The sequence below is a fragment of the Episyrphus balteatus genome, chromosome 3 (genome assembly GCF_945859705.1).
Source record: "Episyrphus balteatus chromosome 3, idEpiBalt1.1, whole genome shotgun sequence".
Classification (NCBI taxonomy): Eukaryota; Metazoa; Arthropoda; class Insecta; order Diptera; family Syrphidae; genus Episyrphus; species Episyrphus balteatus.
In genome coordinates, this window is record NC_079136.1 from 64,734,390 (window position 1) to 64,753,420 (window position 19,031).

Consider the following 19,031-nt stretch of genomic DNA (forward strand, 5'->3'; position numbering starts at 1 on the left):
TATCTTTTTTTGGGATTTTGACCTCAACCGTAAAATTAATGGTACCTGACATTTTCTCAAAACGTCTCTAACAATATTGATTAAAATGTTTGTGTGTTGTGTGCTAAATATTAACCATTTCACTAACGGTACCTACATTTTAAAGATTCGTTTGTTTATATATTTTCTTTATTTTGAATTTTTTTTTTCATAAATTTAAATTATAATTTAAAACAGGTAAAATATTTTAATATTATTAACAATCTAATGTTGCTATTGAAATTAAAAATAAAATACATACTCGTAAATGAATCAGTTTATTCCTGCGAATTTATTTACACAAAATCGTTTTAATGAAAAATAATTACTTACATTTTCGAAAAATAGTTTTTGAATTTTGAAAAATCAGTTTTTTATAATAACACTGGTTTACAGACTAAATGGACTATTTTTTTCTAACGTACTTAGACCTCAGAGACTCGTAAATCACATTAAAAAAAATTACGACGCATACGTTTACGAGATATGATTTATAAAATGTTTTTGTTATTGTTTTTCGAAGCTTACTGAGTATTGGGGCTTTATCTTGAGTAATAAATGACCAATTTGAAAAGAAGAACCGGCACCTGAAAGCTGAATACATAAGCAAGAAACACTAGAATAACTTTGCTGGGTAACTTCAGATATTTAAGTGAAATGTATCGAAGCATTTAAAAAAATTGATTTTTTTAAAGGAATTTTTTTGACAACAAAATTTCTTACTCAAAGAGAAAAATCGACATTTTTGATGTTCTTACACTTTGAGCATTGAACTTATGAAGGAGAAAAGAAGATATTTTATTTTTTACCATGATGGCCACAAAATGTGGATACCATTAAAATTGGATAAAATATGGACTTTCAAAATGTACTGTTTTTTGGTGTTTTTTGAACAATTTTTCTAAAGTGTCTATAAGAATATCATGGTTTAAAGGGTGTTTTTTTGAGTGAAAACAAATTTTTTTTTTCCACCCTACTGAAAATTTGGGATAGAAAGCCAGAATAAAGAGTTTTCAAAAAAAAAAAAAATTAGATGAAAGGGTGTTTTTTCAAAGAGACAGTAAAATCTAAAATTGGTACCAAAAAGTAAATAATTCGTATCAAACTTCTAAGAACTTAAGTATAAACGTTCAATTTGTCATCGAGACCAAAAATAAAATGAATCATTGGCTTCTTGGGACCAATTTTAGATTTTACTGCCTCTTCGAAAAAGACACCCTTTTCTCTTCATTTTTTTTTGAAAACTCTTTATTCTTGCTCTCTATATTATGTGTTTTAGCTGTATTAATATGTGAAACCATAACAGATGAATGATGGATGATCTTTACAAAAAAAAAACTATCTTATTTCTCCAAAGCTATGTGGTCCTATTTTAAATCACTAAAAAATACCTTGGATTATCTAAAAATATGCCAAATGTGGGTAGATTATTATAAGTACATCAATAAAACGATGTGAAACCAACATTTAATTTAAAAGTTATCCAACAGATGTCCCAAGGTTTTATGATCTTACTAAACACTTGATATAAATACCTCTTTCTATTTAATCTTTAGAAAAACATTTTTGTCTTTTTATCAAAGGTCAAACATTCTTTTGTAACAATATTATTGCTTTTTAATGAACTTGATGTTTCTAAGAAGACCCTCCTTAAAAAAAGTTCTACTACAAATTTTGTGTTCAGTGATTCTTTTTATTGCACAAACCGTTTAAAGTTCTATAAACCACACTTTTTTATTGAAACATATTTTCTCCTTAAAATGGTCTTCTACTCTTCCCAGAAAAAATCTTGTTGATTTTGAACCTTTTTGTGTTCAAGCAAATTATACCTTTTTTTTTGTTGCTTGTCTTTTTGTTTATGTCGTTTTCCGTCAGATGTCCATTTTATTGTCCTTGCTCCTTTCAACAATAGATAGAGAAAGCAGATAGGCAAAAACAACAACAACATCAAGAACAAAATAATATATATAAAAAAAAACTTAACGAATTATCTTTTATTTACAAAATTTGTTTTCAATTTTCTTTGTGAAGTTTATCTCGTCGTCGTCGTTGGGAGCAGTGGCAGAAGGCGGCGCGGTAGCGGCCTCGAGGACTTGAAGCTCGCTCATTCGTTTTTCGGTTGCCTTGTCTGTTTTTGAATCTTAACATGAAAATCTTATTATCCATCCAAATGGTAAGCTGTAAGTGAAAAAGGAAGAATGAAAACGAAAAATTGTTTACACAATAAGGAAGTTTTATACTCTTCATTCGGAAATTGAAGAACTTTTTTAATGGAATAAGAAAAAAAAAAAGTTAAACGTGCGGGCAGGCCAGAAGCTTCCATCTTCTTGTCGACTTGTATTCAATTTAAAATACTTTTTTTTTCAAAAAAAAAATCAAACAAAAAAAAAAGAGGAAAAAAAACAAGCCGTTAGATGTATTTCTAAGTTTTTTTTAAACAAAAATTGATTTACCTTGTCTAAGTGCTTTCCTGTTGATAATGAAATGTTTGACCCAGTTATATTGGCAGTTTTATTTAATTTTAACATTTTCATTTTCGATGCATGTAATTAAGAAAAGTTTTTTTTTTTGAATTTTATAAAGTTACACAAAGCAGTTAGTAGAGTTCAATTTTATGGAGACCTTAAGTTAGTCTAATGTGGAAGTTTTGGATTTTTCCATCGACTTTTTCTTAATGGAACAAAAGTTTGCAAAAATAAGTTTAACATGTTTGAAAATTGTGAATACAATTTTGTATGTGTGTTCTTTTTTTTTTTTTTTTTAATATTTTTGAATTAAGGTTTTACTGAAGAAAAAAGAGACAACAGTAGAAAGGAGCGATTTGGAAATATGGGAGAATAGGGTTCTGAAGTTTTACCAGAAGGATAAATATGCCTCATGTCACGAAAGAGACCTATAACCTATAAGGAAGAAAATAGACATGTCACGTTTTGGCAAAATCCAGAGATCATTTTTGTCTCCTAGCGAAAATGATGTCAAAGATCTTAAGATCAAATCAGTGGATACTGGTCAGTATCATAATTCATAATAATTTCATTTGATATGCCATTCGAGTTTCATTTTGCTGTGCATTAGCCATCCTTTAAATGGAGTTATAAGGTTATTGAAAATATGCAGTGAGAATTTGGAAAGTCTTAGCTTAAGCATTTTTAAGATTTAAAAAAAACTGACTGCATATTATTGTATTTTCGCGGTGGCAACAATGTTGTGAATCCATACAAAAAGATTTGAACAAAGTAGAAAAATAGAAAAATATATCTTTGAAAATTTAGATTGGATAAAAAGTAAAGTCAGTTCAAAAGAGTATTATTTTCATCTATGGATAAATTTAATGTAAAAGTGGATCACTATGGTGTATGCGTAATATTTTTCATAGAACATTTTTTAAGAAAAAAACAAATTTTAATCGCTTTAAAAATAATTCTTTGATGCCGGGTACAAAGGGGTTAAGTCAAAAAACTCGATTTTCGGATTTTTATTGGACTTCAGTCAGGTTTTTTTTCTCTTTCGTTTGGTCCTATCGCCATAGCTCTAGCGTATCTCCTTCTGTTAGAAATGATTCGGTACAAAGGGTTTAAGTCAAAATTTTTTTTAATTGTATGGTACTAATGGCGTAAGTTGACTTAAGTTCTTTGTTTTTGCATTCATTTTGATTTTGATTGATTGATCCTAAAGCGTTAAGTCAAGAGGAAGAAAAAAAACGAAAAGCGATTTTTCTACTGTATTATACTATTTCAAAAAGAATTTTCACATTTGGTAATTAATCACATTAATGTTTCCAACTTTCTTGTTATCAATGCAAACAAAAATTTTTCTTGACTTAACACCTTTGGACCAAGTTTATTTTTGAAGACTAAATGGCTCTAAAGTGTTAGGTAAGTCAACACAAATTTTTTTTTAAAACTGTCATTTTCTGGTCAACGGCATATGGATATTAAAATAGATCTTATAAATGATGTTTCTACATCATTACTTTTTAAAAATAATAATATTCAGATTTACAAACAAAAATTGAAACTTCAATTTCATTTTCCTCAAAACTACATTTTCTGACTTAACACCTTTATACCCGGCGCCAAAGAATTTTGTGTGTTTATTCTGTGATATTTTGAGTACATGAGTGTACTTTGATTAATAACAAATACAAATAAATTGCACAACTGGGGCGCACAAACTTACTCTTAGAGTTCAAGTTGCTAAAGTATTTAATAGTTTTTATATGGAAATTTAGAAAATGTTGATGAAAAAAAAAACATTCGTTTTTCAGAAGAAAAAAAAAAACAACATCTAAAATCGAATTGAGCTCTTTCTTATTAAGATGCATTTTTAGATTTTGTTTATCGTTTATTTAATGGTTTTTTGTTTTTACTAACTTGTTTATAAATACATACATTTTTGAAAAAAAAAAAAAATAAAATAACATTTTTACGCCATTCTGTAGAAATAACTCATCAACACTTAAAACCAAAATTTCCAAAAAAATCTAATGTAACGTTTTCAAAAATTTGATTTTTCAAAAAACAAAAATTTCTAAAAATAGAGACTTAGAAAAAATACAAACTAGCTAGGTACTTGCAATATAGGTTCTATGGGCCAAGTTAAAAATTCGTAAAAAATCGCACTTGAGATAGTTAACAGACATGACATTACGATAAGAATGTAAAAACATTTTAATAGCCTTATTTTAAAAATTAAGAAAAATTTTCATAAAATTAAATTTTGGATTTTTAAAAAATATTTCAATTTTCAAATTTTTTTAAAGAACAATTTTTTTTAAAAAATGGATCAATGAATTAACTTGAAATTTAGTTTGAATATTTAGAAAAATAATTTCTTCAAATGGGATACCAAATATTAAAAAAAAAAATTCGAAAATTGTCATACCTACTAAAAAGAATTATTTAAGAAAAAAGAATTTTCAAAAAAATTCAAAAATGTTTGGTTGTATAAGAAATCAAATGGCATACTTCATTTCAAACAATTTAAAAATGTGTTTTCGTATTAATTTTAACATTAACTTTTTGTATATGTTAGATTTAAGCTGAACTTAATTTCATTTTAATTTGAATTTTCATCCTAAAAATAAAAATAAAATAAAATGAAAATTCAAGAATTATCGTCAGACTTCACCTTTGCTTGCAGTTTAACATACTTATTTCCAACAGTAAGATAGAGTGATGGTGATGGGAAAACATTTGTGATTTCTTTTAAATTTGCACATTTAAGTAATAAAACATATGGACAGTAAAACAATAAGGCAATCTGTTAATTTGTAGGTGATCGTATTTTTCACGAAACAGTCGTTAAGAAAACAATGAAGAATACACACAATTACCAGAATCAAATAAAATTTATAAATCTATCCCACTTCAATTTTGAGACAAAGAAAAAAAAAATAGAAAATAAAACAAAAAATAAAAAAAAATATTACGTGATAACTTAACTCAAGGTGTTCATTCTTCAAGACAATATTGATACTTAACTTTCACAGAATATATGTATATAAATTCATAGCGAAAATAAGACCAATTTTATATATTCCATCATATTATTTTCATCAGCCAAGTTTTTTTTTTTTATACACAACACACTTACTTACCATCTTCAAATCAATTAACAGAAAATTTAATTTCAACAACGCATTCATGGTAATTTGACACTTTTCATGCTTAAAAGCATTACTTTATACTTGCCAAGAAGAGTAGGTACCAATATACTCTATCCCCTCTCAACAACAAGCTATATAAAACAACCTACACAAGGACATAAGACAAGCGGAATTGTATGTATATAAAAATATTGAGGAAATGCCAAATGAGAAGAAGATGAAAAATAATAAAAAACCATCTGTCGGTAACACCAGACCAGCAGGATTGACGTTGAAAGAAAATTAAATCAAGCCTCCTCATTACGATTATCATCACCATGCCGATGCCAATGCGATGGAAGATGGTGGTACTGTGGTATATAAGTTATAAGGGGGCTATGCCTCAGACAACATCCCCTTAAAACAAACCCCCACACTTCACGCCCGCCGCCTGCCACTCAGCAATTTTATGGTGTTTCGGTGATGAATTTGGCTTGGCGGCGGTTATGGTGACGGTAGCCCGGTAGCCGGGGGGGGAGTTATTATGTTGGAGTTCAAATACGCCAAAGAATGAGAATATGTCCTGGATTTTCAAGGTTTTTAATTTTATTTTCTCTGCAAACAGAACAGCCCTCTTGGCTCTCTCTCAGCTCTCTCCGGCTCTCTCAGTGAGAAGCTTATGGCCTCTTCTACTTCCATAATAATCATTATCATCTTGCTCCTGGAAATAATACTCTGCTCCTCTGCTGCTTCTGGTCCTGGTGTGTGTTTAAAATTCACAACTCGAAGTGGATTGGGCGTTCTGTGAAATATTTTGCTTAGCGGGATGGTTGACGATGCGAGATGCGATGGTGATTTCAATCGAATGGCATTGGCGCAGAATTTAATTGGAACATTTTCGAATCGAGTTTCCTGAAATGAGTCGATAATGATGGTGTGCGGTAGCGGTGCGGTGGTTCGAGGTGGGGTGGATGATGTTCTCTGTTCGTCGTCGATGACGGCAGCGGCGGGCGGTGCGGTGGTGACGGTGACGGTGGTTTCTCGCGGAATGGATGAGATGGTTTTGTTGGTCTGTAATTATTTGCAAATTATTAATTATTCCCCTTCATTAGACTTTGAGAAATGGATTTTTGTTTTGTTTGAACTTTTGCGAAACTTAAATTTTTCGCTTTTTTGTGATGTGTATACGACGACGAGGACAAGCGACGAATAACGATTAATCACAAATTGGAATTTGTTCTTGCTTGCAAAGAGTGAAATTGTTCTTGAAGTTTTTCTTTGCCTTTTTTTTTAATCTTAAAATGGCTTTAACTTAGTTGTGTGTGTGTGTTTGGATATAATTTGTTGCCATATTGAAAATGCCAGAGGGCAAGTTAGTGGTGAGTTGATGCTGTATTTTTTGTTCCTGATTGAAGAGAAATTTTCGTGTTTCAAATTTTTTTTTCCATATACATTTTGTTTGTTTTTTTCTTGAAAAACCCACATTATGCTGAAAAAGTGTAGGTATTTTTTTTTAAATTGTTTTCGTTCATCAACATTTCGTTCATGACATTTTTCAAGGAATATGTCAAAATTCGAGAATTTGTGGGCTTAGGATTCCACAAAGTCTATCCACATTTGTTTTTCTGTTTGTTTTCCTAATAAGAAGGATTTTTAAAATCTAAATTTAAAATCTGAAGTTTACTAAAATATCATTAAGCGAAAAAAAATTCACGGTCACTGACGTAATCAAATTTCAACATAATTTATCACTAGTTTATCACTAACCAGCTTCTAGGTACGTATGTACAATCAAGTTTGTTAAGGTCTTCCGACTCATTTAGGTCTCATGCGGTTCATTGTGATACCACAAAAGATTAGGTATTAATGAGTTACTAGTCAAACCAATCGGAGCTTCTTATGAATAGGGATAGACTTTTTTACGTCTTTTACACTGGATAACTATTATTTTTAGGAAGAATTCTCCTAGATGAAATTTTTTTTTATTGGAAAGAGCAGGTCATTTGTTGATGTTGAACTGTTTTCTCTTCTCCTTTGTCCATGTAACTATTTTTATTTAATCTTGTAATAGAAAATTTGTTAAAATACTTATAATTTTTCCTTTAACTCTTTGTGAAGTTGATCAAAACGCTCATTTATATTATAGAAAAATTAGGAATTATGTTATACATGGAATAAAATCCGATTTCTTCTCACATTTGAGTTTAAAAACAAAATATCTACCTTTTTTGCATGTACATCTTGTAGGTCTCTAAGCCTGTTCATTTTTTTTAATCAATCGAAGAGCACTCACACATTCAAAATATCACAAAATTAACAGTCAAAATCATTTCAATGGAAAATAGTACACATACACCATAGTGACCCACTTTTACATACAAAATGACATAGACAAATGATATAGTTGAAAATTCTCTTTTCGAAAAGACTCAAATACTTTTTTAACCTCCTATTTTAATTAACAAAAAAAATATTTTAATGGTTTTTCAAATAATAGCTCATGGCGTAAGTTATGAACGATATTTAAGAGAAAATGAAAACGTAATATTTCAAGCACTAAAAAATTATTTATGAAAATAAAGAATATTTAATATAAAAAAAATCATGTGTGCAATTCACACGTGAGGGAAGTGAAACCTTAAAAAATGATTTTTCACCTATAATAAATTTTATATCACCCGAAAGCTTTTTGTTTCAGCTCAAAATATTTTTATCGACCATGTCTATACAACATCTACAAAAAGAGCTAGAATTTTTTGAAACCAATCAATTTTTTCATCAAAAAAGTACAAAAATCATTTTTTTTCTCTCATTAAATCTATTTTTTTAAATGACAACCTATGATAAATTTTATATCATCTGAAAGCTTATTTCATTTTTTATATGACGTATCAATCATATTTCTATCATGCCTACAAAAAAAGTAAGAATTTTTTAAAGCCAACTATGTCCAAACTTGAAACTGAGATTACGGTACTTCCTACACTGACTGGTGGTTGGTCATCGGCAACAGATCTCCACAGGTGTTTTGAGGTATTTTTCAATTTTTTTCAATTTAAGATTGTGTAACTTGTAGAGCACGTACCGTTATGTGTGATATATCAAAAGGTTATGTTATCAGCATGTGTATTAAAGTTAAATCAAATTTTTTTGTGCACTAGATCAAAAGATATAACGTGTGTAGTAGAAAAAGAATATCTTTGTACCGTTATCTTAGAATTTTGAACATGAAATTGTACAATTATATTTATTTATTATATTTATTTATTTAATTACCTATTTACCAGTACAAATTTCATTCATCTATCTATTAAAACAAAAAAGTTATAACAAGTTGAATGTTGGTATCGCGTTTTCGTTTTATCTTGTTTCAAAACACTGCGATTCTAAAGAAGTTTTCACTTCAAAAAATTGAATTTCGGGATAATTGATACGTAGTTTTGTAACATTTATTCTAATTACTATTCTAAAGCTTAAAAATACCGTTTAAATCAAAAAGATATCTTTAATATAAAAGTTTTAAGAAGTGAAACTATAGTATCATAAGAATGACGTTTTCCAAAAGTTGGAAAATTACCATGGATGAACTTCCTTAAAGTCCTAGAAAACATCCTGACGAAGCTTAAGCAAATTCAAAGTGTTGCAACAACGATTTTTCCACTTTTAGACGTTTTTCCAACGACTTTATATTCTTTAAATACTTCACATTTCCAATGACCTTGCCTAGATTAACGGCTAATGCGACGGGTGGTTTCTCATTAAAATTAAAAGTACTATTACACCAGTAAATAAGTACTATTATACTGGTAAGCAACTGGTTTATGTTTTATGAAGTTTCTCAACTGAGTTTTAGTAATTTGGTACGCTGCGCTGATTAAAATCTATTGTTTCTATTGTTTGTGATTTTATTTAATAATATATGTAGGTACACAAAAAAATTACTTAAAACATGTTTGGCATAGAAAAATAAAATTTTTCTCATTTGACCTATTTTCCAAATGTCATTTGGTTAAGTCCTCTTGGTTTCAAGCAAATTATTTTACACATTATATTTCGACATAATTCATATGCCTTTCCTTTTCAAAATAAATCAAGATTTAAATTTTTACAAGCAAAAAATTAAATGCCTCAAAGTTCACTCTACAACCTTGTCTCTTCATCCATCGTAATAAAAATACCAACTTAATGATTGATAACAATCTTTAACTTAACTTTTCTTTATAGGTTATAATGTTTTTACCAACACAAATACATACATTCATATACCTACAACCAACAATAATATCAACATAAATTTATTTATATCAAAATGAGGTTTCTTAATTCCAAAATTCGTTCCAAAAAAAAAAATAACGAAAAACGAATAAAAGACGAAAAACTTTTATAGCTTGTCACAAAGATCCAAAATACAAAAAAAAAAAAAAAACACTGAATTAATTCTTGTAATGAGGCAATTAGGCATCCAGAGTCTATATCACTATAACGACAGCAAACAAAAAAACAGGGGCAAAACAGGATGAAGGATTACCTTCATGACACAGTCGGGTGAAGCTCAAGGTCATTTGTATAATTGCATGTTGTGTCCTTTTGTGTTGAAACTCTCTTAAATCATTATTATTTTGTCTGAAAAGGGACTCCTTTCGTCCTCGTTGAAGACAACATTCGTTCCACTTTGATTCTGTTTTCAGCGATAAAAATCTTCCAAAATTAAATTTCCACTGACAGAACACATCCAAAGGCAAAACTAAACGAAAAAGGCAACCTAGCAAGTGTTTGAATGCACAGAATCTACTGGTATACAAAATACATTATTATATGTATTGTCTACTGCGATGTGCTGGCACAGAAATGAAAATCCTGCTTAATAATTTTTCGTCCTTTAGTTTTTATATCATTTTGTGCTCGATGAGCTTTTAGAAACAGGACGACAAGAGAGAGGTAAATTAAAATGTTGGCAAGCACAATTTCAAGGCGGTCTGTGTTTTTAGCTCCTTTTTATATTATTTGTCCGCGTATTTTCTTAATTTGTTTTGTCTTTTTGTAATGAATTGTATTTCAAGAAAATCAAAGGGATGAGATTTTACAACGTTTTAACATCAGGGCGAGGGACAAATTGCCCTGAAGGGGAATCTTCTTGGAGTGATGGATGTTTTTTTTTTTTGCATTAATTAAACTTCAAACAAAGCTTACCTTCATAAATGTCCTTCCTTGAAATATAAGAAAACCATTAACTTTGAAGAATAAAAACAGAAACCCTCGATCGTTAACAACCAATTTATTAAATTTAATCAAATTAAAAAAAAAAAAAATATCTCAACATTATCGTTTTCTTAAAAAATAAACGACAAAACAAAACAAAATTCCATTAATGCATTAGTGGATAAATATATTGGAGAAACTCCCAGCTTGAAAAAAAAGACATTATTTGATCCTAGTTAAGTTGACTCATCATGATGATGTGCAAAGATAACTTGCCTTCGTTGCCCCAACCGCAAATGTAATCACTTGCGGAATTGTCATTGCCATTAAACCACATAAACTTTCTCATCCATTTACCTAAATCTTAATGACTTTCCAACAACGTCCTGGTGGATAGGAAAAACCCACAAGAATTTCTCTGTACATTGTACACATCCTCCTTTTGCCCCCTCTACCCCTAAATTCTTCTTTTGCTGCTTTCAATTCACATCCACCATAACCAACTCTCCATCAATGTTAGTTCTTTGGATGACAACATTAATTTCATTCATTTTGCCCCTCCTTTGAGCCTCTTCCCTGCTTGCTTATTCAATTTGGATAGATTTTTTTTTTCCATCTTAAATGCTAAACTATTTCGTTGACTAAACGAAAAATAGGGGGCAGAAATAAATCGATAAAAAAAAATAACTTTTTTTGTCTTAAATCCACAGGATTCACAAAAAAAAAAAAAAAAAACTTAAATATCCTTCGCAATATTCTTTTCACTTTTAATATAAATCCTCTTTTGCGGAGGCCAATATGCTGCCTTCTTCTCTTCTTTTTATCATATTTGTTGTTGTTATTGGTCGGAAGGATAGCATTTCCAGATGTCAACTTCTCCAAGAAGGAACATTTCAAAGGCTCTGTGAACTACCAACAAACAAACACACACAGAAAGAGAAATGTCAATAACCAAATCCTAGTGTCCAGTCTTGCATTCGAGTCATCAACATCTTTCTCCTTCTTTTTGGATTCGACTGTGACCGACTCGTATGCTTTTGTACAGGATCAACAAAAAAAGGATATATTGTATATGTTTGTTTATGGGATCAGTTCATGGTTAGGTGCATTAAACGAATGGGTTTTTGGGTTCAATTGAATTCTCTCTTGGCCCGCAATGGATCTGTGTGTTGTGATGTATATTGAAAATGAAGTTCTTTTCATGCCTAGGAGCAGCAAGTACATTATTTGTGTATATAAAATGCTCGTCTATGAGGACAAAGTTAATAATTGGTTTATAAATAGTTTAATTGAAATTTTGTTTGATGAATGCAAGAGTATAATATAAATATATTTGCAGTTGAAGAAAACCAAGATAGAGTATACCTACCTATTTTGATTAAAAATAATAAAATAAAGAGTATTCTTAAATGAGTTGGCTTAAAATATCATTTGTAGGAACTTTCATGGACATTTTTGATTTTAAACGAAAACATTAAACAAATTAAGTTTTTGAAATATAGAGACTCTATATTTTCTAATAATATTTCTTTTATCTTTGTGAAAGTTATTTTATGAAGAAATATTTGGATGTGGTTGAGATTTGTACAATGATATTTTGTAACGAAGCGTCACACTTTCCTTTCCACCGCAAACCAATTTAATTAAAGCTGTATGGAAACCAACCATCCCGGACTATAAACCCGAAACCAAATTTATAAAACGTCCCGGACTATGCCATCAACAGCAACAAAAAGAAATCAAATTAATTAAAACTATTTGGCAACCGCCCATCCCGGACTATAAAACCGATACCGAAACAACTGAACGTCCCGGATTATGCCATCAATAGCAACAACACAAACACGACAACATACATTTTGTTTTATACTCAAAACTATTGTTATTATTAATTTAACTTTAATTTTACCGTTTAATTTTATAGAGTTCACACTTGCTTTGTGTAAAAATATTACTAAGTAGATGTAAGAATTTCCGAATAAACCAGAGATCTTTTGAATCTACTTCGAGTAGACGATTTCTCCCTCAATACATCTATTTAAGCCATAATAAGATATACCGTATTGTTGTAAATTTTTGAATGTTGGCAAGTTTCCGTTTTTAAGGTAGCTAGGTAGATTTAGCGTCTCTTTCCGAGTCCCCCTTCTCACCTTGAGTTAAGGGCATTACTTCCGACCGTTAGTCATAATTTCCGTCTCTATCCAAAGCCACCATCTCATTTGGAGTTTGGTCATAAAGCCACCATCTCATTTGGAGTTTGGTCATAATCCCCGAAGCCACCATCTCATTTGGAGTTTGGTCATAATTCCCGAAGCCACCATCTCACTTGGAGTTTGGTCATAATTCCCAAAGCCACCATCTCGTTTGGAGTTTGGTCATAATTCCCGAAACCACCATCTCATTTGGAGTTTGGTCAAAATACCCGTCTCTATCCGAAGCCACCATCTCATTTGGAGTTTGGTCATAATTCCCAAACCACCATCTCACTCTGAGTTTGGTCATAATAGCATATTTTCGTCACCGTAGGGTTTATTTCTTCTATCTCCGTCCGAGATCCCCCTGCTCTCTTGGAGTATTGGGCATTATTTTTAAGTAGTATATAAGTTTTATATATAATTCTTATTTAAAGAAAGTAGAGAACAATAAAGAACGATTCTATACTGAAAATAAAGAATTTGGGTTTTTGTTTTCTTCTATAGCCGAGTTTTACTGTGCTTTCTTCGGCAAAACCCTGGAACCGGCGAGCTTACCTCAGCCTTTGATAAAAAAGCATCACAATTTCTCTACAACTATGTAGATTAGGGTGGGTCAAAAAAATTGAAATTCTTTTTTTTTGATTTGGTACACCTCTAGAATATACACACCAAATATGAGCTCTTAATATTAATGGGAAGGTCCTCCGCTTCGCAATTTTGCATTTTTACATCAAGCTTCTACTAAAAAAAAAACTTTTTTTTTTTAAATCGACTTTTTAGCAAATTTCTTTACATATCTTCTAAACGGTTAAAGCAATCAAGTTGATTCTGAGGAATTTTTTATAGAACGTTTAAGCCCCTACAAGAATATATCTTGTTAATTTGAAAATTTTTAAAAGTAAAAAATGATTTTATATTTTTTTTTTATTTTGACGTCGAATATCTTTAGAATGGTTAGATTAATGAAAAAAGTTATCAGGACCTTTTTGTGGAACAAGAACATGTCTTGTGCGTTTGATGATTATAATTTTTCAATTTGTTACAAAATTTAGAACAAAAAACGAATTTTTAAAGATTTTCTTGATTTTTGGACCTCAAATATCTATTAAACGGTTAGATAAACGAAAAATGTGTTTAAGGCCTTTTTTGTAGAGCGTTCAATTTCCTACAAGAATATGTGAAGACATTTGCTAAAAGTCGATTTATTGTGTATATTCTAGAGGTGTCTAGCAATCGATTTTTCGGAGTACCAAATCAAGAAAAAGAATTTCTGTTTTTTTTACCCACCCTAATGTAGATATATGTAAATACTAAATAATATTATTGTTATTGCTTGCCCGTGCCGTCGGTATGTAACATTGTTTGATTACTATAAAATTGGATTTTTATTTTTTTGACTTCGAGTTCAAAGTCAAAAATAAACATTTTCAATCAATTTAAAAAATATACAAAGTTTAAAATGCAAATCGAAAAACTAATCATTTGCTAAAGATACAAAGTTCGTAAATCTACTGTTTGCCAAAAAAAAAAAAAAAAAAAATATGGAATAACTTGTTAATTAAATAGCCAAAAAGACAATAAAAATCATAAAAAATGTATGAGCTAATAAGTATTTGAAAAGAATGTCCTGAACGTTTTTCAAAAATTTTATTGTTAAATGAGCGTAATATTTTTCCGACATCCATGCCAAATAGCAAAAAGGTATAATAAAAAACACTTTTTTTTTACTTTTGAAGATTTTGCAAAATATTTAAATTAGAACAATTAGAACAAAATTTTGATTTTTTTTTGTTAAAATATAAAAAATTGAAGGTAAAAAATTAAATAAAAATATGTTTTTAAAACTTTATTTTTGAAAATTTTGATTAAATTTTACATTTCAAAATAATAAGAAATATCTGTCAGGAAGTTTTGAATAAAATTGGTTTATCTTTTTGTCAGTGTTGTGTCGGTTTCTTACATCGATTTTTTAGAGGGTTTTTTTTACATGTAAAAAATGTAAAATACTCATTGATTTTGAGCAATTTGGGTTGATGAAACGGGCAAATTTAATAACCTTAAGGTATAATTTCGAAAGTTTACTACGTTTTATTTCAGCCGTGGTCCAAAAAACATCACATTTTTCAATCAGTCCACTTTTTTAAAATTATAAAAATTAGGACATTCTTCAATGCTCTCTCTCCTGACAAATTTCTTAGAAGAAAGTTAAAGTTATTTTGTTTTTGACAGAATTTTACTGTAGAAAAATGGATACAAATAATATAGAGAAAGAGCATAATCCGTGTTGTGAAAGGTTTGCAAAAAAATTTTGTATTGGATTTGAGGAGCACAAAATTCAACTCTTCGATGTTTATTGTTTATGGAACTGGAATTTCATAACTTGTTTTCACTAGAGCCCAAGTGAGATAATTTTACAAACTAATTCATTTTGAATGTCAAATCGTAAGTGAAATTCCTTTCAAATGAGATAATTTGCGAAATTATCTTATTTGGGCTCATTAAAAAAAAAAAACAGAACATTAATGGTTTTGGAAATATTTTTTAATTAATTTTGATTTACATAATATACGTTTATTAGAATTCAATGCCGCAAAATGAAATGATTTAAACAAAATATTATGTACTTCGAATGGCAACCCTGTTGAAATGAATGTGTTTTTTTACCTTTTTATACTGTTTTTTACGTTTTTTACATTTTTCTTCACAAAAAGTGTTAAAAATCACTTTTTTACACAAAATCGCCCATCAGTGCTTTTGATGAAATATACAATACCTATTAACTAAAAAAGGTCAATTTTTGCAAAAAAAAAAAAAAAACGAAACGCCATATTTACGTTCTCCGAATCTATTGAGAAAAACTAAAAACGCAGTTTTTATTAGAATTACTAAGACGAACATTAAATTTTATCTAAATCATCTGAGAGTTTTTGATAAAATTACATTGCCTCGAAAACGTTATGTGAGAGATATGCGTTAAAAAGGAGACATTGCAAAATTCAGGGAAACCGACGAAGTTACAAATACCAGAGTTACGGGCGACAGAGTTACGAGCGTGAAAGTTACGCGAAACCGAAGTTACGAAAAACTAGAGTTACGAATTCTAAAGTTATGTTAAGCTATGACATGTGATTTTTGGGTTGGCAACAATTGCGATTAACGATATGGAATTATGGAAATACAAAAAAGAGATTAACATTTTTCTCATTGGTCAGAACTAAATGAGTAAAGCGAAAATGGGTGTTATTTAATCTTGTAAAATTTTGATTCTATAGGTATAGATATACATATATGGTTTTGTTTTTGTGAGAAGATCGCAAAATCGTTGAAATAGAAAAAAAAACATAAGTATACTTATGTAAGTTTGAGGGACATAATTGAAATTAACTTCTTATAAGAATATATTTGCACCTACGTATCCATATTCTCTTATTTATGTTTCCATAATTCCATATCGTTCCTCGCAATTGTTGCCAACCCAAAAATCACATGTCATAACTTAACATAACTTTAGAATTCGTAACTCTAGTTTTTCGTAACTTCGGTTTCGCGTAACTTTGACGGCCGTAACTCTGTCGCGCGTAACTCTGTTATTCGTAACTTCGTTACCATTTCAAAAATTCAGAATGGAATCCACGAACTGGCTCTTATAGTTCAAGTTGCTTAAATTTTCCAGACTTTTTTTTTTTATATAATTTGGTAAATGTAGCTATTTGAAAATAAAAAAAAAAACATTAAATTCGGTAAACTAACATTTTAGTTTTTTTTTTTTGAAATGAAACCAATAAAAGAAATAATTGTAAAAGTAAAAATGTAAACAATTAATTTTTTTCACTTTTGAAAATTTAATTGATAAAAAAGACAAAAGGCAGCATTTTTGCAAATATGTAGGGTCAATGTGGGTAAATGTAAACAGGGGTAAATGAAAACATGGCTCATAACAAGCTTCAGTTAAATCTATTTGATGCATACATAAGAACAAATCGCGGACGCATGTATCTTTTAACTTATACGTCAAGCTCATTGCTGTCAAGAGAGAATTCATTCGACGAGCGTATTTTCCGTGAAAGATAATTTTTTAAAGTGCCAAACAAGTCGTTAGTCTTTCAGAAAAATTAAATATTTTTGCAGATTCAATAAAGTCAGTATAATTTGCAAATATTTTTTTGTTTTTAATTTTGATGTAGATTCTATGTGATACAAGCAAATTTTAAAATACAGGACATTTATGTCGATTTGCATGTGTTTACATTTACCCCAGAATATTTTTCATAATGGGTAAATGTAAACAACGTATTCTGGGGGTAAATATAAACATACATTTTTGGTGAAATTATTGGTTTTAATAAAAATAACATATTTTAAGTCAATTACTACTGCTAAAGTGCCGCGGAGTCACATTTTAAAGTAGCCAACACCATCATTTTCAGTGGATGATGTTGCAAAATCGGCCTTTGACGTAAAAAAACAAAAAATATTACGTTCAGAGCTGCTCAGGATGCATATTGGGCGCCTATATAAAGAATCAAAGGAAGAAAACAAAAACTTTTATTGGAATTTGAAAAAGTTTTTGTCAAATACCTTCTTGAACGTTTTTCAAGTCGTTATCCATATGATAAAGAGGAAATTCTAAATTTTATACCACCGTTTACATTTACCCCGAATTTGCAAAAAAACACAAACATGGTGGGGTATTTGTAAACATGCCATATTTGACAGTAATGTAAACAATTGGGGAAATATTTGTTTATATTTATAAAGAAGAATTGCCATCATTTCATATTTGCATTTGAAGATACCATTCAAGTTGTTCCGTGAAAACATAAAAAAATCTAAAGTCGAAAGAAAAAAAAGACATGAAATTGTTTACATTTACCCACATTGACCCTATGTGTATTGTGTAAATATGTTTTTTTGTTCTTATGTTTTTGTTCATATAACTTTAATGTTTTGTTTTTTTTTTTCTTAAGTTGATTCCTATTTGTCTTTACAATTTATTAACAAGGTAAACACCATAAAGAAAGAGAAAACAAAATAAAATTGTTAGCTTCAATTTGTATGCTCGTACTATCATATTATATGCCTAAAGATTTTATACTGTCATATAAATTTTAGTCTAGGAGAGGATATCTTATGTCTATGTATTCATACTAAAGACAACGGTTTATTTGTCATAAAGTTTTTATTTTTACGACAGAGTAGGTAGGTAGATACATTTTCTGTTATTTTTTTTTACAGTAAAATATATGTATATAAGAGAGATATATAAATTTCTTTAAGTTTTACTTCCCAAAGGCACCATACAGAGAGATGTCCTAAGTCCTTGTGCAGTTCTTATTTTTATCTCAAAAGAATGTCCTGGATTGTGGCGAGTGTTAGTGTCAGGTAGTACTTTTCTAAGAGAAGACTTTAATATATTTTTTTTTATATAGTAGGTACCAACTCACATATACATAAAAATACAAAAAACATACACTGCCAGACAGAATTTAATACAAAAGGACATTTCAAAAGAGTCTGGGTAAATGCATAAAATAAACTTTTTTCTTAGAAAGTATAGTGTATTGTGTTTTTGCGGTCATAACGCAGTGACAGAAAAAAGTGTGATGAAAAAATTAAACTTTAATAAAAATCCACAGTGTTGGAATTAAATTTACTGTTGTGTATTTTAATATTTAATGGATATGGTCGTTTTTAGTATCTTAATAATATATTTATGTACTTAACTTATAAAAAAAACTTCAAACATGAACTTTAAAAACATATTTTGAATATTGTATTAAATTAAAAATTGATAAACTTTAGTGATATTATTGGATGAAATGAGCTACAGAATGAAGTGACCGAATTAAAATGACAAAATGAAGTATTGGCTAATAACACTGTGGTACACTCAAAATATACGCGGGCGGAAACCTATCACATTTTGTAGAGCTAGTTTCACTGATTACGAGATTAGGAGTTTTTAAAAACACCCTAACACCCCAAAAAAAAGGGGTTAGGGTAAAAAAACGGGTTTTTGGACCTTCAGCCAT

At 29.5% G+C, this 19,031-nt stretch overlaps 1 protein-coding gene and 1 long non-coding RNA gene across 2 annotated transcripts in view; both read right to left on the reverse strand.

Moving 5' to 3' along the window:
* Positions 1–19,031, reverse strand: part of LOC129916516 (alpha-2C adrenergic receptor) — a 297,933-nt gene that overhangs the window by 92,278 nt on the left and 186,624 nt on the right. The window lies entirely within an intron of this gene.
* LOC129916518 (uncharacterized) overlaps positions 1,188–19,031 on the reverse strand; it is a 95,989-nt gene continuing 78,145 nt past the window's right edge. The window contains exons 2-4 of the long non-coding RNA XR_008772486.1: positions 2,472–2,488; positions 2,259–2,372; positions 1,188–2,196 (exon numbers count right to left, since the gene is read on the reverse strand). This is a non-coding gene — a long non-coding RNA (uncharacterized LOC129916518). The remainder of the gene's footprint in view (positions 2,197–2,258; positions 2,373–2,471; positions 2,489–19,031) is intronic.